We start from the raw sequence: 22560 nt of genomic DNA on the forward strand, positions 1-22560 counted from the left end.
CATTTTCTGTATCCATTCCTCTGTTGAGGGGCATCTGGGTTCTTTCCAGCTTCTGGCTATTATAAATAAGACTGCTATGAACATAGTGGAGCATGTGTCCTCATTACTGGTTGGAACATCTTCTGGATATATGCCCAGGAGAGGTATTGCTGGATCCTCCGGTAGTACTATGTCCAATTTTCTGAGGAACCGCCAGACTGACTTCCAGAGTGGTTCAGATTTATTTCTAAGAAAAGGTATATCTGTGATCCTAGTTCTGGTCCATGTTTTTTATTTACTGTGAAATTATAGGTGATGTCTCGGTGAGTCGTGAGCCACCCTGGTAACATGAAGAAAAACCCCTGATCGTGTGAAAATTAATTTCTTCACCAAATCTCATCGTGAGCCAAGCTGTTAATGTAATGGGAAGACACTGCTGTTTTGAACCCTGCAGCTGTGGCTTTCTGAAGCAGCTACGGTTTCCTGGTTTGGACAGTCTGGGGTTGTTTTGTTTTGTTTCATTTTGTTTTCTTGTTTGCTAGAGACAGTATTACTTGTAGCCCAGACTCACCTCAAACTCTCAGTCCTCCTGCCTCAGCCTTCTGGGTGCTGAGATTACAGATATAGGTCAGCACACCCAGGAGAGTTTCCTTTTTTGTGGCCTGGCTTCGGGCACAGCTGCTCCTGTTGGATTTGATACCCACAGGGCTGCAGAGAATCTGTGTGGCGGTCCATGGCACACACAGATGGGGTATACAATAGAGGACTCTGAGGCTGTGCGATTAAAGCATCAGAGCTTGGCGCTGTGGCTCAGCCTTCCTCTGTGGGATGCTGGGCAAAAGTGTGTCTGGCATCTGTTTCTTTGTGGAGATCTCTCTTTCAGAGTATTCTTGTCAAGCCAGTTATCTACTCTCGCTAACACTGTTAGCAGAGGTATGCAGAAGAGATGAGTAGCCATCCTACCAGTATTCAGTGCTAAGAAGAGAAAACTAGCCTGGAAAGGAGAACCCTTGGTTGCCACCCCAGTCTAAGGCTCAATTTGCCTAATGCTGAGCCAGCCTCTAGTTCAATCCAAACTTGGCTGCCTCAGGGAAGCTGGGTTCCCTGTTGTAAGAGCCAGCAAACTCTTACATGGGAGCTGGTTTCAGAAAGCAAGCACTATGCCATAAAATCTCTTGGCCCACCATCTGCATGCCTCCCGTTCCTCGCATTTTATTTAATTTTCATTTTGCTTGATTTTTAAAATTTTTTTTTATTTTTTGGTTTGGAAAGGTCATATAGCAAAAGATATGAAAATGGACGGGAGAATTCCAGAATTTTCACTCATATAGCTTAATCATACTATCATTTATGAAGTTTTTATTTCCTTATGCTAGCATATATGTTGAGGCTTCTCTGAATTAAGCTCCTTCTCGATGCAAAGCTAGCACCCATGGGTTGAATTGTAAGCCTGTCCATCAGCAAAGGTTGACATGGCCAGACCAGGCTATGCTCTGTAGGGATTTGTAGACAGGAATATGTGGACACATTAGAAGTTAGCCTTGGATAGCCACCTTAGGCATATGATTTAGGTCAATATACTTTCAGTACATATGTGAAGGGATTCGGGTACAGTAATGGCATGGACTGTGTTAGTCCTTGGTAGAGTGTACTTGGAGCCTAGTTCTGCTGACTTTCAGGAAGGTCTGCCTCCTGACTATTTCTACTCTACTGGAAGAAAACATAGCAGTTCTGGGCACAGAAAATCATCAAGCATCAAGGCGTTTTCGTTGGTGTTGACACCATCTCTTCTTGGGGGAATAATAATAAAAAAATAGGAAACTGATTCCATTTACCAGTGATGACGTTATTGTTCCTTTTGTCAACAGGCAAGATGATGAATGAAGTCCTGGCAGCTTCCAGTGTCCCAGGCCTTGTAGAAATAAGTGAGACAGACGTGCTTCAAAGTTCTAATGAGCGTCACACCGGAAGCATTAAAAGGAGCCCCGCCATTGCCTGTTGAGAAGGCTCTGTGCTCTCAGGCGCGGTTTCTGATTGAATGCAGAGGTCACACGCATGCCTCCCTGTATTACCTGTCGGAGCAGGTTTAATTTTATAAATTCTAGACACAAACTCTATGAGTTTCTAGTTCATAGTTGTTCTTTTTGAGGATCCACTCAGACGAACAGTATTACATCCATAAGAGATATGCGCTCCCACTGCCCACAACTAGTTGAGGAATCACTGGCGACGTACTCCATCAGTAGCATCGTCCAGTGCATGATGGGACAGACAGAGGGCAAGGAAATCCTCCCTCAGAGACTCGTACAGATGGCCAGACCCATAGTGTTACTACACCAGCGATTTTTTTTTTCTTTTTTCCCTTGAACACAGTAGCTTACTACTGTAAAGCCATGTACAAAAAAAAGCCTGGCTGTGGCTTCAGCCCATTGTTATTCCTTCCTTCCTTGTACACTCAAAAACTCTGAAAGTTGTTCAGAGTCTCATTTTAAAAAAAAAAAAAAAATCCTTTTAAATGCATCTTTGAGAAAAATCCAGGGTTCAGCACACCACCTTGAACCCTTTGCTCCAGCCTTGTGCTGTCATTACAAACAGCAGGCATGCTGGCCGAGAGGAGAAGCCCTGTGGGAGAGGAAGGGAGACTGATAATCAGGCCTACTGCATGGTAGTTTACCTCACTTCATGAATCATTTCCCAGGAGCTTCTAACTGAAGCAGAGATGGTGACAGTCTGCTGCAGAACACCAGACCTGATTTCTGTCTTTGACATCTACCAGTGTTCACATGATACCTGGGGGAGGGAGACTCTAAAAATTCAAATGTGAGCACCATTTATTATACCCCAGAAGAATATTTTTAATCATTCTTTTGCTTGTTTTGTAAAAAAAAAAATATTAAAGTGCTTGGAATTCTTTATCTGTGGTCCCTTGGAATGTAATCAACAAGAATTCTAACCTCCAACGGTCTGATCTCACTTTGGACATTCATAATAAAAGCTGAAACTCATTTTGGTTGCAAGTCCTTTCTTTTGCCGTGTTGGGTACGTAAGCCGCAATTTACCTTTGCTAGGCGCCCCTGCTGTCTGCACCGGTGTCTTGGCTATACAAAGATGCATTCATCTTTCAAGCCCCTTCCCCACCCCACTCCACCCCTATTTTTTTCGCTGGATGACTGACAATTTCCAAATTTGAACAGCCACTCTTCTGTGATGTCCTTGAAGACCCAGAGTTCTTTGGATGCAAAGGGTCTTTTTGAATACGCATTGCCACGTGGGTTAAAGTTACCTCCCAAGGACTGTAGCCAGGCTCTCTTTTGAGTTTCTACTTACATTTCCTGTTGCATGAATGCTAGTGTGATTATGATCCATCTTGGCTGTGCTGTAGTTTCTGCTAATGAGCTAGAAACTGGAAGAGACTATGGCTGAGACAGTGACATGGCGTCTTTGTTTCGCTCTCCAGCAGGGTGGGGTGTCACTTTATGTATCCGAGCATACTGAAGTTAAGAAATAAAACAGCTCCCCAAAAGTCCAAACATGCCAGTCTTCTGAAGAATGTGTACATCTTGCTTGGCACTCTTACTAAATCTGCTGTGGATTTCTGTATTTGTAACTAGTCCTGCAATGGGCAGCTACCTCCCAGGACCTAACCCTTCTCCAATAAAAGAAATAACACAGATTTGGGGTTTACCAGGGTACTCTAGTACATATATGAACAAACGATTTGAGAACTTTGGGGACTGGGAAGATGGCTCAGTCAGGAAGTGGTGGCCACACAAGCCAACGGACTTGAGTTTGGTACTCAGCATCTGTGTAAAAAGCCATGGGTGGGGTGATGCGTGCTTGTATCTCAGTGCTGGTGAGATAGAGACAGGGAGACTGCTGGTGCCTGTGAGCCAATGAGCCTAGTCAGTAAGTCAGAATCCTAGTAAGAGACCATGTTTCAAAAAATATGGTGGACAGCACCCCCTCTCCATGAAGGAACAACAGCCCAGGTTATCTATGGCTTTCACACACAAACTGATTAACCATCTATAGCAGTAGGTCCCGGTTCTTCCTCCTGGCCTCATGCTCACAGAAATAAGACTCAGACTCAAAATATATTTACAAATAACTTGGGCTTATGACTAGGCTCTATTCTGACTAGATCATAACTTAGATAACCTGGTTTGGTTTGGTTTGGTTTGGTTTTGGTTGGTTGGTTGGTTGGTTGGTTGTTTTCTTGTTTGTTTGGTTTGGTTTTTTTTGTTGTTGTTGTTTTTTGTTTTGTTTGTTTGGTTGGTTTGGTTTTTCAAGGCAGGGTTTCTCTGTGTAGCCCTGGCTGTCCTGGAATTCACTCGGTAGACCAGGCTGGCCTTGAACTCAGAAATCCGCCTGCCTCTGCCTCCCAAGTGCTAGGATTAAAGGCACATACCACCACTGCCCTACCAATCCGTTTATTTGAACTTACAGCCTACCATATGGTTGGTTACCTATGCTCAGGTACCATCTGTCTGTCTCATCACATCTTTCTGGGCAAATCTTCCTGGCTCTATCTCAGAATTCTCTCTCCTCCCAGATGTCCTACCTCCTATTTGCTCCCTAAGCCATAGGCCATCAGATTTACTATTGACAGGTGCCACATCCATACAGACATAAGACAGTCTCTCTACAACCATCTTTTTGCTAACAGACATGGGATGTTACCATGTTTCCCAGGCTGGCAACTCCTGTCTTAAACTCCTGGGCAATCCTATTCTACTTTACTAGAGTCTCGGGTAGCTGGAGCAATAGAAGCCTACCATCATGAACTTTGATTGTTAGACCTTTAAACTGGGGAAAACAGAGCAGGCCCTGAAAGTTTCCTTCATAGGGAATGATAGAACAAAGTAGAATTGTAAAGGACTTAAAACTGTACGCATTACTTCAAAAGCCATGCCCATAGGCAGTCAGTACTTAGCTGGAGATGCTTTTCTGAAGGTCATGTGCACCAAGCGATCACCTATGAGAAGAGCTGCCTTTTAAACGTCGAAAGACGACCCTCTTAGTGTCAGAGGTTGGTGCTATCACCGCTGGTTGATCTCAGAAAGCTCCACTTCCTACCAGCATCCGACCAGCCCTCTGCGGTCACCATGATATTTCCCACACGCTACCCTACCCTGCACTCAGCAGCAAAGGAAGCCTTTCACAGGTCCTCCTTCTGGAGAGACTTCAAAGCTTGTCTGTTTTTTAAAAACAGCTTTGGAGCCGGGCGTAGTGGCGCACGTCTTTAATCCCAGCGCTCGGGAGGCAGAGGCAGGCGGATTTCTGAGTTCGAGGCCAGCCTGGTCTACAAAGTGAGTTCCAGGACAGCCAGGGCTACACAGAGAAACCCTGTTTCGAAAAACCAAAAAAAAAAAAAAAAAAAAGCCAGCTTTGGATGTCTCTGACATGCTGAAACTACTGGGCAGCGGCCTCCTAGTTGCTTGGTTTTATAAGAGCCAGCGTCTCGCCTGAGTTCTGGGTTGGTGATTTTATTCAGATGAGGGGAATGGTCTGAAGCAGTTTCTTTGGTTAATCAGTCCTTCATAGGATAAGAAAAAAAACAAAAACAAAACAAAAAAAACTAGAAACAACAATAACAGAAACCATGCTGTTTCAGAATGGCCTCCCCAAAGGAACTGCATATAGATGCATTCAACTCATTTGTGCTGTAAGCAGTTAAGTGGGTCACCAGGCTCTGTGCTGCAGAAGGTGGGCTCCTGCTTATTGCTAGTGACTTCCAGAAGTCTGCAATTTCTGCATCCATTTATTAAAGTTGGGGACACTCCATACACTCACAGTGGCTCCAGATCCAATTATTTTCTAGGCTGCACACTCTTTTGGAGGGCTGCCTGGGATCCCAGAGGGTCACTGGTTAGCCTGTCTCAGGTTTGCTTAGGCCTTCTTCACCGCACCTTTTAGTGTTTGTGAGAAATGTTGGGTCTGGCTAGTCCTCTTCTATCTGTTGAGGTACACACTTCCTTCACAGTACTGTTCCCCATTGAAACGACTCAAATCATGAGTTATATGGAAGCAAGATGAGGCCCATTGCCATACACACTTGTCAAAGCAAGAATAAATACCCTTCATGCAGAAGGATACAAGTGGATTAAATGTCTATTAATATGATTTAGTAAAAATCATGAGCTATAAAAAATTAAAATGTATTTTGTTAGCTTTAAAAACTTATGCAATTTCAAGTGCTATGCTCTGATACAGCTTCTAAAGACAGCTTTCATAAGATTAACACAAATGTTAAACTTCCCTGAAGTATCCACAGTTCTAGAAGGAAGTGTAGTTTTCAGATGCCCAGGACTGTCAGTGTACACAGTTAAGAAAAAAATTCTGAACGTGCTTTCTACAGTTATGCTCTGCTGATCTCTGGTGGGAAAAATAGCATTGAATAGAAGGAGTGACAGTCAGACTTAAACTTTGTGGAGTCTAAACTAAATCTTTATCTAGTGGATCACGCTTACATTTAAAACTTCCCTTCCCCCTCCCCTCCCAATGTCAAGCAGGCTAGGTCACAAATGGGTCAGGTCTCTGCCACTTAGCATTGGATTGCCTCTTTGTACTGTCGGGGGAAATTTTTTTACTAGGGAAAATGTAGCCATTTTTATCCCAAATGGCCATGTTATTAGGAGTTTGGTTTTGTCCATGTGGAGTTAAGTACACATACATAGAAAAGCAAAAGGCCTAAAGTTGAACCCTGACGGGGGCTGCTGAGAGAGCAGAGGAGCTCAGAGGCCTGCCCTGGCTTCTTCAGCATAGGCCAAGTCTCTCTATAACAAAGCTGCCAAGGCCCGCTGGTGCCCGCCCCTGTGGTAGGACTTTCAGGAGAATGTTGCAAAGATAGGTGTCAGCAGACACCAGTTCATCCAGCATTCACTAAGCTCAGTACGATGCCTGAGATCAAAGATGAAACCCCGTTACAGATCGCCATCCAGCCTCATAGGATCCTCACACTAAAAAGGAATACAGGAAGTGCAAGAGAGACTCACAGAGGCAGGTCCAAATTAGTAGTAATAATGAGAATTAAAACAGTTCTATATAATAGTTGATAAATGCTTTTTGCTCTGCCTTAGCCAGCAGCAAGATTATTGTTTTATTTAGATTCCAAACCATTGGGATCTGGCTTATAACAGTGAGCCATTTCTTTGTAAAGTGTAGCCTTTCCAATCAGCCTTGTCTGATTTCTGTGTCCTACAAGCAAAGATCCTTAGAGCATGTGGGCATTCAGATGAAAAGACCTAACTTTGAAGATGCACCATCTCTCCTGTCTTAGGCAAGAGGGAGATGATTTCAAAGGAAAATATGATAATTCATTTTCTTTACTCTTAAATTCTTATATGATCCCACAAGTCATGTTCCCAGCTGCACTTAAATAGGACCCCTGGTTTCTGAACCCTTAATGTTTAGGGTTAATTTACAAGACCAATCACCCATACATAATGCTATCAGACTCAACATAAGAATTGTCACTTTTGATGCCGGGTGTTTTGGTGGTGCACGCCTTTAATCCCAGCACTCAGGAGGCAGAGGCAGGGGGATTTCTGAGTTCAAGGCCAGCCTGGTCTACAGAGTGAGTTCTAGGACAGCCAGGGCAACAGAGGGAAAACAGTTCAAAATGCATGCACAATGGCTGGCCTTTGGAAAATTATAAATAAAGTGTAAGAAGCTATTTCTACTAAAAAGCTGAGTGGATTTTTTTGGAAGCAGCTGTCTGATTAGAATACTAATATTGAGGGGCTGTATTCAGAGCCCTGGTTGCTCTTGCAGAAAACTAGGGCTCAGTTCCCAGCCCCTACAGGGTAGTTCACAATCATCTGTCACTACAGTTCCTGAGAATTCGATGCCCTCTTCTGCCTCTGGGGGCACCAGGCATGCACGAGGTGCAGAGGCATACATGCAGGCAAAACACCCATACACAGAACATATTTTAAAAAATAAATTTTAAATTATATGCTGATAGATATAGATATATACATATACACATATTTATTGGATATATTGCAGAAAGACAGTGGAACAGAATATCATAACTGGAATTCCAGCTATTTTTTCATGTGGGGCTATCTTCACTGTGTACAGAGGCAAGGATGGTTTAACCAGATCTTTGCTGCACTTGACACTGGGCAGAGAAAGACTGAGTGAATGAATCTTCCTTAGAGAGATTCTTAGTGAATACAGATGAGAAAACTAAAGTCAACAGCTGCTTCTGGAACTGCATGTTGAGTCACCCCTTAGTTCCTCCACACAGGGCAAAGGACAGCATCAGTGACCACAGCTACCAGGAACGTGAGACTTGAGGGACATAGGTTGCTTTGACAATTCAAGTACTTCCACCCGATCGTGGGCACTACAGATGTCACTTAATAAAGCTGTTTTTTAAAAAGCATAAAAAAACGCATAAGAATGATAGCCACTAAAATCGTTTGCTAACTACCCTGCTTTGGGACTTAAGCCAAGACACAGCACTAGTGGTTCATTTCATCAAAACCCCACTTGAATTCCTACTAACTTCAGTCTCCATAACTGGACCGGCATCGCACTCTTCAAATGAAGGGTCTATGAGATAACACCACAGTTTAACCACTTCTTTAACACGTATGTGTTTTATATGAGGAGGACGGGCACATAGATCAGATATGTGTGTGCGGACTTCAGAGGACAACTTGTAGAAGTCTGCTCTCTCCTTGTGGCTCCTCCTGGGGATTAAACTCGGGTCATCCTAGGGTGTGCCCTGGATGCTGACAGTCTTAGACGAGGTCCAAATAGATTCTGCCCTGGAGGCACTGTTGGGTACAGCTGGGATGGGAAGAGACTGAAAGGTTGGTGTCAGAGCTGTCTATTCATGCAGACTTAACTGGGCTCCTTAGGATGGAGATGGTCACAGCAGCAGCTCTCTGATCCATATAATGAAAAGGTTATGTTTTGTGTGACTCAGGATATAATGGGCTCAGCAGAGGCTGGGCACTCAGGAAATGATGGATGTCATTTATCCCTGAGGTAAAATAAAGATATAGAGACGTCGGGCGATTAAGGGATGTCAGGGTAATGAAATCTAGAACCAGAGGGTGACACCCAGGCTCACAGGGGACTCTCTCTCTGTTTTTCCTGGACAATTGAATGTCCCTCTGTCACAAACTCTTGGAAAGAGAGCTACAGCTTTACTGAGAGATAATGCTATTTATTGTGAGTCTGTTTTCCCAGGGTGGGACCAACAGGATCTGCTTGGCAGATAAATCCAGAGACAACCAGGAAGTGAACTCTTTTGATAAGGCCTGCTGTGTGTCTGGGTTTGGGGTGAGGTGAGGTGAGGGGCACATTGTCAAATGCCACCTCATTGCAGTCCAGGGATGGCCCCAAGCACAGAGGAGAGAAGAAATGAAGGGACAAGGATTACGTTGTTATACACTCTTAGCATGTTTCTCCTCTGTTACCAGACCTTTTTATTTATTTATTATTATTATTATTATTATTTCCTGTTTTGTACTTATCTCAAATAAACAAAAATTAACCTTTTTGTGAAAAGAGAAAAGGGGATACAAAGCCAATGTCTATGGGATGGATATGATACCTATTGTGCAGAGGTAGGGTGGGTAAAGGCTTCCCACTCTGTGTGTGCGCAGTGTAGCTCTTGAACAGAGCACAGCATGAAGAGGAGAGCCTTAAGGGGTGTGAGGGGGGTGCATGTGTTCGTGCACCTCTCTGGGATGGAACCACCAAACAATCTCAGAGCAGGTAGGAACACACACCAGCATCAGAGCCCCAAGCTCCATGACTGTGAACATTGTGGGAGCTACACAGCATTTCTGACACATTTAGTCCTCTTGAAAAAAAGAAATATTAGTTTATCTTTCCTTCCAGCCCCTGCTCCGGGAATGGCAATTCTGAGTCTAATTATTCATTATTAAATGTGTTGGCCACAAGCTTTGGTTCATCCCCTGACTAGCTTGTAACTTATTTAACCATTCAAACTATTCTATGTCTACCACTTGGTTAGTTACCTCTCCTCAGTCCTGCCTAATTCTTTCTTTGCATCTCCTCAGCATCTTACTAGAATCTCTCCTTTATTCTATCCTGAGTTCAGCTACTTGCTAGTTTACATCTTGATCTCCCATCTCTCTACTCTATCCCTGAGTTCCTGGGTGAGTCTCCCAGAATCCTCTCTCTCTCTTCCTCCCAGTGTCCCACCTCCAATTTCCTGCCTCAGCTCATTTGGCCATCAGGGTTTTTTTATTGACAGGTGATGCTTATAAGAGATTCTCTCTACACCTCTATTTGGTAAAGACCATGACTTATTATCTGACTTGGCAAAGAGCTTGATAGCCCTCCGAAACCAGATAATCAATTCTACTACTAAGGAAACAACCCCAAAGGGATCAGTTTAAAGATGAAAGGACAGTCGGGAGTCAGGGAATACAGAGCTAAGTGCAGGGGTAGGTTTTGACTGTCATCTGAAGGTATTGATCACCTGAAGTCCCTGGAAAGACAGCTGAACTGTGATTGCTGATGGACAGTATCTTTGGGTCTGCCCAAAGAGGCAGGCAGCTACAGAGCATAGCAATAGTCTGGCAGGCTCAGGAGACACAGACCACAAAAAGCTAAAAAGAAGCTATGGTGTAAGACCAGCAAACCTGGTTCCTTCCTTCCTTCCTTCCTTCCTTCCTTCCTTCCTTCCTTCCTTCCTTCCTTCCNCCTTCCTTCCTTCCTTCCTTCCTTCCTTCCTTCCTTCCTTCCCCCAAGGCTCATGGACCCAACAGAGTTTTACAGACTGAAGTTCTTTGATAACTTTCTTGAGACTGTTCAACCCCAACACTAACAGAACTTCCATAATTAATAATAATAACCACACAGGGCTTGCCCAATGCTGTGATCAACCAGGCTTGTAACAGCCAGGGAAACCCTGGGAATCGCTGAGAGATACCTTGTCACCTACCCCCTGCAGAGAACAGGCTAGAGGTCAGTGGTTCAGGCTTCACACATGATTCACCTGGACTGAGGAGTTCTCAGCTGTTATATGCGGGACTCCCTGTCCTCTAAGCCTGGGTTTCCCCATCTATAACAATGGGATAAAGGTGCCTGCCTGGTGTATCATTTTGAATTTAATGGAAAGTAGATTAGGTGTCTAGCTGATCTTTGCCATATTCATTGTGTCCAGTGTATTTTGCATTGTGGAACCATGGTAACTTCTTACAACCAAAAGTTGATGGAATTAACATTTCTAGGAAGGAGTACAAAGCTGCTGTACAAGCTCAAAGTCTGAGGAAACAAAATAAAACAAAACAACCCAGCTTTTTTTTTTTTTTTAAACTGGTTCCTTCTGGTCCCTGCCCTCCCACAGCTGACCTCAGCCATAAACTCTCCTGTTTGATCTTAATGTTCGAATACAGGGTGTCATATAGCCTAAGCCAGCCTCTGTCTCAGACGGCATAGGTAGCCGCAGATGACCTAGAATTCCTGAGCTCTCTGCTTCCACCTCCTAATGCTGCAGCTGCAGGGGAGTGTACTACACTCGACTCTTGGTTTGTTATTTAATTACTCAGGAATTAAAAATCAAAGAAAGAAAACAATAAGTTACAAATGATTCCAGTGAACTTCTAGAGGAGTGGGAAGGGACATAGGAGGGAAGAAAAGGGACACAGACCACTCTGCCGGGGGGGTGGGGGGGAACAGGGACAGAACATCCTTATGGAGGCAGAATTTGGTGCCTGCCACTCTTTGTCAAAGATCGTGAGGACCTGGTTGGGGATGCTCTGGGGACTGGAGCCAGGGAGACCTCAGAGAGGGCAGAGCAGCAGCAGTATCTACTACTCCTTTGTGTAATTACAAAAGCAGACTTTTTGTACCCAGAGTACACAACTGGGGCTCAGCTTCTGTTCACCCTCTCAGCGGGTACTTGCGGCTGAGGGCTGAGTAGACTCTGAAGTTCAGTCATCCCTCTCTAAGCACATGGAACCCTGTGGGTAATACTGAAGCTGTGCCCATGTTTTCAGGGGATGAAAAGATGGGTAGATAAGGAGTTCAGGGGTTACTAAAGTCCCTTCCAAACACATCCAGAGCTTTGCAGGTCTCCTCGGCCTCTCCACTCCTGCTCTCAGATGCCTCCCCAGGACCATTCTGAGTCCTCACCCCGGCTCCACGTTCTCCCTTCCCTACCCCCTCTTATTCCCACTCATGTCTCATGGGCTTCAGAGAACTACAGAGTGACCTGTCAACAGGCTTCGAATAGACTGTCCTACATCCTGATAGGAAAGCCTGTGACTCCTTGCCCGGGCCGAGGAGTCAGAAGAAAGGCTTAGTGGGCTGTCTGGCCTGTGAGCAGTGAAGAGAGGCAGAGAGCAAGCTGGCCATTCCCTCTTGGGCAACTCATTCAGGGCTTAGCATAGCTGCCTCGAGATCCACCTCCTCCTGTCTGTGTCTTTAGGCTTAGGGCCTGCCCAGAGATGCCATGATGATCTCACCTTGAAATCTGTAACTTAACCACATCTGCAGAGCCACTTTTCCAAATAAGGTCACAGCCAGGGATTCCCAAGGCTCAGACAAGGACGCATCTGTCCGTTCCGCCCGCTCCATAGCACAGTCCCAAACCTGCATTATTTCCCTGTACCTCCCCAAAAATGTGGGTGTCCTCTGAATATATCAAGCTGTTCACGGGTAGAATATGGAATATTCTAGAAAATCAAATGAATAATAGCAGACTGCTGGTTAGGGAATAAAATTTCATATAAGGGTATATGCTGTGTGCCCAAGGAATTCATCTTAGAAAAAAACAAAACAAAACAAAAGATCACCAGGTATGGTAACGCATATCATAATCCATACAGTTGGGAGGCAGGGGCAGGAGGATAGATAGGTGTTTAGTGTCATCCTTAAATACATGGCAAGCTTGAGTATAGCCTGGGATACCTGAGAGCCATCTCAAAACACAAAACAAAAAGATGCAAAGGCTCTCAGACCCTTATGTCTCACTCCTCTCCCTGTCTCTGCCACCACACTGCTGATTCCTGAATTCTTGTCTCCCTCATGGGTACAGCTTCCTCCTTCCCTCCTCCTAGGTCTCTTTCCATACCTCCACATGCATGAACATACATGTAAATGTCTATCTTCTCTCTCAAGAATAGGATCCAGCCAGGGGCTGGGGGTACTGGGTAGGAGTCTCTGACTTATGAACCTGAGACTTGAATTTTACCCTAAGCAGTCAGGTAAAAATGCTGACCACTGGTGTGCCTGGAACCCCAACACTGGGGAACACATAAAAGGCAGATCCTGCAAGCCTGCTGTTGGGCTAGCCTAGTCTAAATAGTGAGTTTCTGGTTGAGTCATAGACCCTGTCTCAAGACAATAAAGTGGAGATGACAGAGGAAGACACCGGATGTCCTCCTCTGGCCTTCCCATGCCCGCACATGGGCGTTCTCTCTCCTCTTTCTGTGTTCCTTCCTCTCCCTGCCTCTTTTCTCTCTCTTTTTCTTTCACACACACTGAAGTCTAACCTTGTAGTAAAACACTTCCTGGCACACATGAGGCTTTGGATTTATTCCCCGAACATTAGAATAAGCAGGAAATATGACCCTAGCTCACAGGCCTGGCATTTGAGCCTGTTGTGACTTCTTAGGCTCCCCAGCTCTTCTGAGCTCAGGACTCATGGCTGCCCCTCACACTCACTTGCCTCCTCCACTGTGCCCCACCCTGACATCATTTCAAGGTCCTTGAGCCTCAGGGGAGGCCCAAGAGACTTTTTATATTGAAATCTTCCAGCTTGTACTGAATCAAACATTAAAATGCACCCACCTGCCACATGAAGCATTTTTGGGCACAGGAATATTTTAAAGGTTTTTGTATGCCAGTTTCAGAGCTTATGTGACTGAGCGAATCTTTTGAGAATGCATGCAGGGTGTCAGCCGGCTCCCATGCACTGTGGAGGTATATGCATTGTAGGCAGGGTTAGTATCCAGCCTGCAAGTCTCAAACCACAGCAATGTCTTCATGACCTCTAAACTATAACACTAGGCCCCGCTTAGTTTGGTCCCCTCATGAGAAGCAGCTGCAAACTCCAAGACTACTCCAAATCCATTCCCATTCCTTACACCATTCTGAAATGTGCCCTTTCTTCCCAGACTGCACCTACCTGGCTTACAGCAACTCATTCTTCAGCTCTTACCTCAGATGGAGGCCTCTTGGGAGTGCACAGGGTCAGGTGCCCCTCTCACCTCACCCCATGAATGGCACAAAGCTCCTTTCCAGCAAGCTTGTCTCCGAATCCTAATTGCAGAGCATCTGTGTGTGCCCCTTGGTTCTCTCCCTGCATTTTACTTGGCATGGGAACACCTCAGGACTCCAATTCCCGTCACATGCTCACAGGTCATGATCACTACCCAAGAAGAGCCTTTGATTTTTCTTTTCTACTTTCTCTTGTAGTGAAGCAGGTTTTAGCATTATTCATTTATTCTACCCAGTAACTCACCAAGAATCATAATAGCACCACTTTTGAGTCCATGCCAGGGAAATGTGTGCTTTGGGAATGGACCTGCTTGCCTGGATACTTCCTGATTGATTGGCGTGTGTCCCTGGTCAAACCCGTCACCACAGCAATCCCTGTCACCACCATCTGATGTGGCAGATCTAGAACCTTCTGTTTTACAGAGCTGCCTTTCTCATTCCTTTGGTAGTGGCCCTTGCTACCTACAGTAACATAGGGAGTTGGGTCATGAAAATGGCAGCCAACCTGCACAAATAACACTGCTTGACTGTATTTGAGACACAGTAAAGGCCAGTCATACATCACCACATTTGCCCTCAGGGAGCCAATGCTGAGATGGAAGAACATTTGGTATTTAGTCACAAACTACTGATGTCGCTTAGTACCTCTGGATCTTTGTGGCTCAGATAATTAACTCTACTAGTGCCTCTCGGTGGTGCCAGTTCAGCCTTTGGTTTTTCAAGGTGAAGGACACGGTTCTCAAAGCAAAAAGGTGCTGCAGTGTTTGCCTGGAGACTGAAGGAGCTGGGGTAGGGTGACCACACAAACCTGGTTTTGGTCAGGATGCTGTTGCGAAGCTGGAACTTGAGGTCTGTTGGCTAGACCCTTGGCATTGTGGTGGAGCCTGGAGAGCATTCTGTAATGTCAGAGTCAGGAGAGAAGGATCAGGAAGGGGTGTGGGTGAGACAAGCTTCATCCACCTCACTGGTGGGAAGGGGTCACTGTAGTTCATTATATCATGAGTGTAATTATTGGAGGGTATTTTAAAAGTGAATTAGGTCTGGCGGCGGTGGTGTATAGCTCAGTTGGTAATGTGGATTAATGAGCATGAAGCCTGGAGTTTCATCCCCAGCACAGAATAAACAGGCTATGGTGGTGCACACCTGTAACCTTAGAGCTTGTGCAGTGAAGGCAGGAGGAGCTGAGGAGCTGAGCTCACAGCCATCCTCAGAGGCGGTTCTCAACCTTCCTCATGCTGTGACCTCCAACCATAGAACTATTGTCCTTGCTACTTCATAACTCTCATTATTCTACTGTTATGAGTCATAATGTAAATATCTGATATGCAGGGTGTATGATATGGGACCTCTGTGAAGGGTCTTTTGACCCCGCCCCCAAAGGGATTGGGACCCATGGGTTGAGAACTGCTGACCTAGGGAGTCTGAGAGTAGCTTGTGTCTAATTAGACCCTGCCTCAAAAGAGAAATTAATTTAAAAAAACCTAAAGATTTTCCTATTTACACCTTTAGACATTTCTCCTTCTCCCCTTCACCCCGCTTTTCTCCTACCACTCTCCTACCACTCAGCAAATCAGAGAACATTATTCCCACAAACTTGCTAGCAATCCTAATGACAGTGGCTCGCTCTGCTCACGATAACCAGCAAAACAAAGGTCCAGGATAGAACTGGAATCCTGGGTTCACTTTCAAAGCTTCCCAGTTATCACAGTCCCTTTGAGTTCCCTATCTAGAAATTGGGAAGAAGTGAGGGGGTGTGACTGACTGGAGAGGCTTTGGAGAAATGGGGTATGTGGCTTCTGCTTACACCTTGGGGACCTTCCCAGGCCTTGCTAGGTCTCAATAGACGGATGGTAAAATGCCTGCAGACTGTCTGCTCTCAAAAGTCTCCCTGGGCACGCTGCCTCAGTCGCTAGACCCTCTGCCTGCAGAGTTGGTGGATCTGCAGGATTAGAGTCAGCTGCAGGACTGGGCAGACACATTCCTCGTAGGGAGGCCACTAGCCTGCTCTGTATGTGTAACAAATCTGAGTTTCCCACTCAGATCACGTGTTTCTTTCTGGAAGCTTCTGCACATCTCCCCCCCCCAATATCTGTCATCATCCAGAGGAGGCCTAGCATGTCAGACACTCCTTGAATATCAGAGGATGACCTTGATGCTGCCCTGATGCTCTTAGAGTGGAGTGTCCTGCATCTCTATCCTGGTTCACTTGAGCACAGCAGAGGGAAAGAAATCCTCTGTGTGCTGTGCCATCAAACTGTGTGACAACTTCACACATGTACATGTACATGTACATGTACATGTACATGCACACACACTGTGTAGAACACAGGTTTGTCTTAACCCTCAAGCCCTTCTGCTCTTACACGGCTGCTTCAGTAGAGCCCACTTCGCCTTCCGGATGACTCTCACCTGTAACCCCATCTCGCTTTGCCTTCCTCTCTCTTCCCTTCGGAAGCTTTCAGGCCCACCCACCCTGCCCCCACTTCTTTTTTCCATTTTGTTTCTCCNAGACAGTTCACANGTCACACTTTACAGGCAGCTTCTCTGCCCGGGTTGAATTGTGAACAGGGATAGAGCTTCGAGGCAAACAGGTCAGCAAGTGAACCTATCAGCCAGGGGACCCAGAGTTGTCGGGTCAGTGATCGGTTGATTGGCGGCCAGGATCACAGAAGAGAGAGAGTGAGCATCATATTACGTCTGCTCTCAAGCCAGGCTGGTAGATAGAGGGGGTCTGGGACTGACTCTCAATCCAGACATCTCATCCCCAGCATCCCCAGGAGAACAGGACACAAGGCTCACAGAGGAAGCACAGAACCTCTAACATAACATGCTGACATCATTAACCGAGCTAAGGTTTGAATGAATCCTGGCCTGAGCCCCCATTGCTGGCCAGGAATCACCTGCCACCTGAGTGACACTCAGTCTGTTCTCTACATTACTCTACAATGATGGCAACCTTGTTTTGGTTTTTTTGTTTTGTTTTGTTTTGTTTTGTTTTGGTCTAAGTTGAAAGGGTTCAATGATCAGGGATAAAAGGAACTGATATGATAATTTTACAAAAAGGATCCCATCTTGTTTCTCACTAACAAATCCCATAAATGCAGATGATGGTTTTTAGCTCCCTATACAGAGGTCTATATGTACATTTTCTTACCCGGTTCTCTTCACAACCCTCTGAAGTGCATTTTCCTATCAGCGCTGTGCACACGACCTGGGAGGGTGGCAGGGGTGCTTAGCAAGTTCACACACTGCTAAGTGGCAAGGCGGATCTTCACACTCAGCCTAGAGGGGAGGCACGAGACAGTCATGTTAGTTAGACCCAAACTCAGCTAGGAGGTGAATTCAAGGCCAGCCTGGGCTAACTATTATCCTGTCTCAAAAAACAAAAAACAAAACAAAACAAACAAACAAAAAAAAACCCAAATACACAAACACAGCCCCTAAGCATTGTGACACACTCACAGCCCACAACTCACGGTGGAGAAATCTTGCCCCTCGAGTCTCCAAGATAAGGAACACTATCTAGAACTGGCAGACACAGACTCTGAAGCCCTGAAACCACTTACCCTTGTCAGCTGCCTTTTTCTGTTTGTTATTTTGTACACATAAATTCATTCAGTCGACCTTTGCGCTTTTGTATCTTCCTGCCACCGATTACCTTGACTTCAGAGATAAAGAACTCCGTTCTAGCGAGGGGACAGTGCAGCCATCCCAACACTTTTATCTTTGAATTGATTTTCATTAGCGCCTCTAGTCAACGAGAGTTTCGACATCTCTAAAGGCTGCCTCAAGAGGGCGCTCCGCACAAGCCTTTAATCTACTCTCGGCTAGCTATGCCTGAATCTGGGTCTGGGAATGGCAGTATTTTCAAAATAAGGATTGCAGTCCTATGTGAGCGCAGAGGAAATCCATAGAACGATCACGCCGAGGCAAAATGAGAGTGCAGAAACCCCAGGCGTTCGTTTGTTTTCTTTTGTTTTTAAGTTTTAGAATACTTTATATTTTATTTATTTATTTATTCATTCATTTATTTTAGTATGCTGCAGGAAGCAGCGGTGGAGCTGGAGAGCTGAGTCCATGGTTAAGAGTGCCTGCTGCACTTCCAGAGGATGTGAGTTCGGTTCCCATGTCAGACTGCTCACAACTGCCTATAATTCCAGTTCTAGGGGATCGGACTTCTTCTGAAAGCACATATAGACAGACAGGAAAGCAGACAGACAGACACACACACAAAAGCGAGAGAGAGAGAGAGAGAGAGAGAGAGAGAGAGAGAGAGAGAGAGCGCAAGCACTCGCAGCAGGTATAACAGCAACAGAACTGCTTACCCAGAGACCTAAGCTCACAGGAGCATAGGTCTTGAGGCCTCAGGAATTTAGGATTATTAAAAAGATCATTTAAGGGCTGGTGAGATGGCTCAGTGGGTAAGAGCACCCGACTGCTCTTCCGAAGGTCCAGAGTTCAAATCCCAGCAACCACATGGTGGCTCACAACCGTCTGCAACGAGATCTGGTGCCCTCTTCTGGAGTGTCTGAAGACAGCTACAGTGTACTTACATATAATAAATAAATCTTTAAAAAAAAAAAAGATCATTTAAGGGAAGTCCCTCTGACCCATTTCCCATGTGGGCTTACAGCAGCGGGGCTGTTGAGATGGCAAGAAGAATTCGACACAGGGTCTCTCAGGCTGTCCTCAAAGGTATGATTTTCCTGCCTCTGCCTCAAAAGTGCTGAGATTAGAGGCATGCCCACCATGCCCACACTACCCTTACGGGCTGGGAAGGGAACACTCTTAGCTCTCCCTAGAAACTCACTAAAGTGGCCTGCCACCCCTACCCAACCGTGATTGTGAATTCACCAGTAAATTTTAGCATCTCTTCATCAGTACTTGGTTGGAAATGCTAGACAAACAAGCTCATTCCCTCATCTAGATCGCCGCTAGCCAATGAGCGCTCTGCACACAATAGGTTTTGATTTAATTTTCTTGGCTAATGAAGAGCAGTCGTCTCGTCATCCTTTGTTCCTGAAAGGACATCTTGAGATTGATTGTAATTGCTGTGTGAGGGAGCCTGGGGTCTTTGTCGGGGCAAGGAAGCGGCTGAAGGGTTCACTTAAACCCTTGAGGTCAACCCTGTAGCCTGGTGGAGTAAATTGCTTTCACTTGAGGACGGTGAGCCCCCTTATCTCTCTCTTTCCATGGAGCAACTTGCAAGGTCTGCTCCCTAGCACAGCAAGCTGTCAAAGGAGCAGGGTCCTCAGGGCCCTGAGCCCAGGGTTTGACTATGCTTGCTGCTAAGACTGGAGTTTTACCGCCACGGGCTAGTGACACTTCAAAGGCTTCTTATCTCCCAGCCACCCACATTCCTTCAGGGGCCAGTTAATAGGATTATGAAAGGACAAAGGACAAACTCACCCCCCCCCCAGGGAGACCCCTCCCCTCCTCTCCTGGGAAGCAAAGTTTTCAATGTCCTCCACTGGCAGTGTTTAGCATTTTTCCATGCTTGAGAAAATGATGAACTTAAATCTTGTATCTACAGCAAGAGGAGCTGTTTGGGCTAAAGCATCTTTTGTTTCTGTATCATTTAAGATTTAGTGTCTATGGAGGCCTGACCCCTTGACGAATCTCTCTCCCCCTCCCCCTTCTCCTCCTTTTCCTCTCTCTCTCTCTCTCTCTCTCTCTCTCTCTCTCTCTCTCTCTCTCTGTCTCTCTCTCACTCCCCCCCCCCCATGCCTCTACCTTTCTGTCTGTATTTGTGTTTGTGTTTGCAGAAGCCAGAGATGAATAGTGGTTATCTTTCTCTACCTACCTTTTTCTTTTGAGACAGTGTCTCTCACTGAACCTGGAACTCATTGATTCAGTAAGACTGACTGGCCGCTAAGCTTCCTGGATCCTCTTCATCAACATTGGGAGTGCCACATCACCAGGGTTTTTAGTTTGGTTGGTTGTTTTGTTGTTGTTGTTTGCTGCTGCTGTTTTGTTTTTTCATGTGGGTTCTGGCGATCCAGACATGGGTCCTTGTGCCTGCAGAGCAAGTACTGCATCGACTGAGTTATCTGCTCAGCCCTGAGGATTCTTTTAAGTTATTTTCTTCTTAGCTCAGTCTGAACTGTATTCTTTTACAGACCTTCTACCAACCAATTCTTGTCAAACGAAAGATGAGACAGGAGGAAGGGGGAGGGCATTAAAAACTTAAATTAAACCAAGAAACCAGATTTTAAACACTGCATATGTTCATTGGCAGGGAGGAAACATCTAAGATCAAAATATTACATTTTATTAGTCAAGAGGCAGAAATGCTAAGATATTTTTGAACATATAGGAAGCTATTTCTTCCAATAGACTTTTATCTTTAGATTAATAATAGGCATCGGGGGAAAAAGGCTCACGCTTAGCCTGTGCAAGACCTTGGGTTGATTTAAATTAAACAACAGCAATGAAAAATCCATCTCAGCATAAGAGAAAGATTGGGGGAAAAAATCACAAGACATTAGCAACTAACCCAGACGGAGACAGTAAATATGAGCACCAAGCCTCCTCTGGAGAGCCACTCAGCACCCCTGCCTGGAGAGCCTCCTCTGGAGAGCCACTCAGCACCCCTGCCTGGAGAACTTCAGGATCCTAGTCTTAGCTTCCACAAGACTGTGGAGTAGGCAGCTCTCATTTCTTCCTCTGTATAGTGTGCACTTGACTGTGGTTTTAGTTAGTTAATGAGTTAGTCTTCAGGCAAGTGATTACTCCTACCTGTGGCTAGGCTTTGTATGTCCATCAGTCATCTCTGGACCCTGTGGCAGATCCTAGAGTAGAATGTGGCATTGTGTTGCCCAGTGAAAGAAGAAAAGAGTGGAGTCTCCCCCTCCACCCCCCGCAGCCCCCACATACACAGCAGATGGAAGGCCTGCCACGTGTGGCTAAAGTGTAAGAACACTGAGGTACTGTGTAAAGGGCTGCTGAGGTATCAGCTCAGAAACATTCTGATGAGGGGCTGGCTGTATCAGGTAGAGGAGCTTGCCTTGAAAGCCTGATGACCCAAGTTTGAGCTCTAGGACCCACGTAAAAGGCTGAAGAAGTGACTCCACAAAGCTGTGCTTTGCCCCCATGCACACTCTGTGGGAGGTGCTCCCTGATCCCCAATAATAATAATAATAAACAGTTTAAAAAGAATCCAATAAATATCTAAATGGGTTATTTATATTATAATATCATGATTGTACTTTCTAGCTCCATGTACTGACCAGCTATTGAGAATGTGCTAAGCATGTGTGAGGGTCTGGATTCCACCCACAAGACTTACAAACTAACTAACTAGCTAACTAACTAACTAATTAGCTAACTAGCTAAACTAGCTAACTAACTAAATGAATTACATCTTCCAAACAGGAGAAACTGACTTGGAGCCTGTTTGACTGTTCAATTCATAAGTGTTTGTTTATTTGTCTGTTTTGTTTTCTTTTTGAAATGGGCACCTACTGTGTAGTCCAGTGTGGTCTTACACTCACTACACGACCCCAGGTAACCTTGGATTCTTACTTTCTCTCAGCCTTCCAAATTCTGTGCTCACAGGCATGTGCCATCACATCTGGTGAGCCTTACTGTCATATAACAGATGTACAAGAGAAAGATAGGGGGCTGGAGAGATGGCTCAGCAGTTAAGAACACTGACTGCTCTTCTGGAGGTCCTGAGTTCAAATCCTAACAACCACATGGTGACTCTCAAACATCTGTTATGGAATCTGATACCCTCTTCTGGTGTGTCTAAAGACAGCAACAGTGTGTTTACATATAATAATAAACAAATCTTTTTTGTTTGTTTGTTTTTGTTTTTTCTCTTAAAAAAAAAAAAAAGAGCCGGGTGTGGTGGCACACACCTTTAATCCCAGCACTTGGGAGGCAGAGGAGGTGAATCTCTGAGTTCAAGGCCAGCCTGATCTACAAAGTGAGTTTCAAGACAGTCAGGGCTACACAGAGAAACCCTGTCTCAAAAAAAAAAAGAAAGAAAGAAAGAAAGAAAGAAAGAAAGAAAGAAAGAAAGAAAGAAAGAAAGAAAGAAAGGAAGGAAGAAAGAATGGCTTAAGCCGGGCCGGGTGGTACACGCCTTTAATCCCAGCACTTGGGAGGCAGAGGCAGGAGGATTTCTGAGTTCGAGGCCAGCCTGGTCTAAAAAGTGAGTTCCAGGACAGCCAGGGCTATACAGAGAAACCCTGCCTGGAAAAAAAAAAAAATTAAAAAAAAGAGAGAAAGACAGACAGAAAGAAAGAAAGGAAGGAAGGAAGGAAGGAAGGAAGGAAGGAAGAGAAAGAAAGAAAGAAAGAAAGAAAGAAAGAAAGAAAGAAAGAAAGAAAGAAAGAAAGAAAGAAAGAAAGAAAGAAA

The 22560-nt window shown here is 45.2% G+C and overlaps 1 protein-coding gene across 2 annotated transcripts in view; it reads left to right on the top strand.

The window, feature by feature from the left end:
- The window catches only part of Scaf8 (SR-related CTD associated factor 8), a 177328-nt gene that overhangs the window by 139992 nt on the left and 14776 nt on the right, over nucleotides 1–22560 (top strand). The window contains exon 21 of one of the 2 annotated variants that reach the window (XM_029471345.1): nucleotides 1848–2984. The exons of the other annotated variant lie outside the window; for it this stretch is intronic. The gene's annotated coding sequence lies outside the window, so the exon portion shown is untranslated. Of the gene's footprint in view, nucleotides 1–1847; nucleotides 2985–22560 lie in introns of those variants that run through there. 2 annotated transcript variants of the gene reach the window in all.

The sequence above is a fragment of the Mus caroli genome, chromosome 17 (assembly GCF_900094665.2).
Source record: "Mus caroli chromosome 17, CAROLI_EIJ_v1.1, whole genome shotgun sequence".
Taxonomy (NCBI): domain Eukaryota; kingdom Metazoa; phylum Chordata; class Mammalia; order Rodentia; family Muridae; genus Mus; species Mus caroli.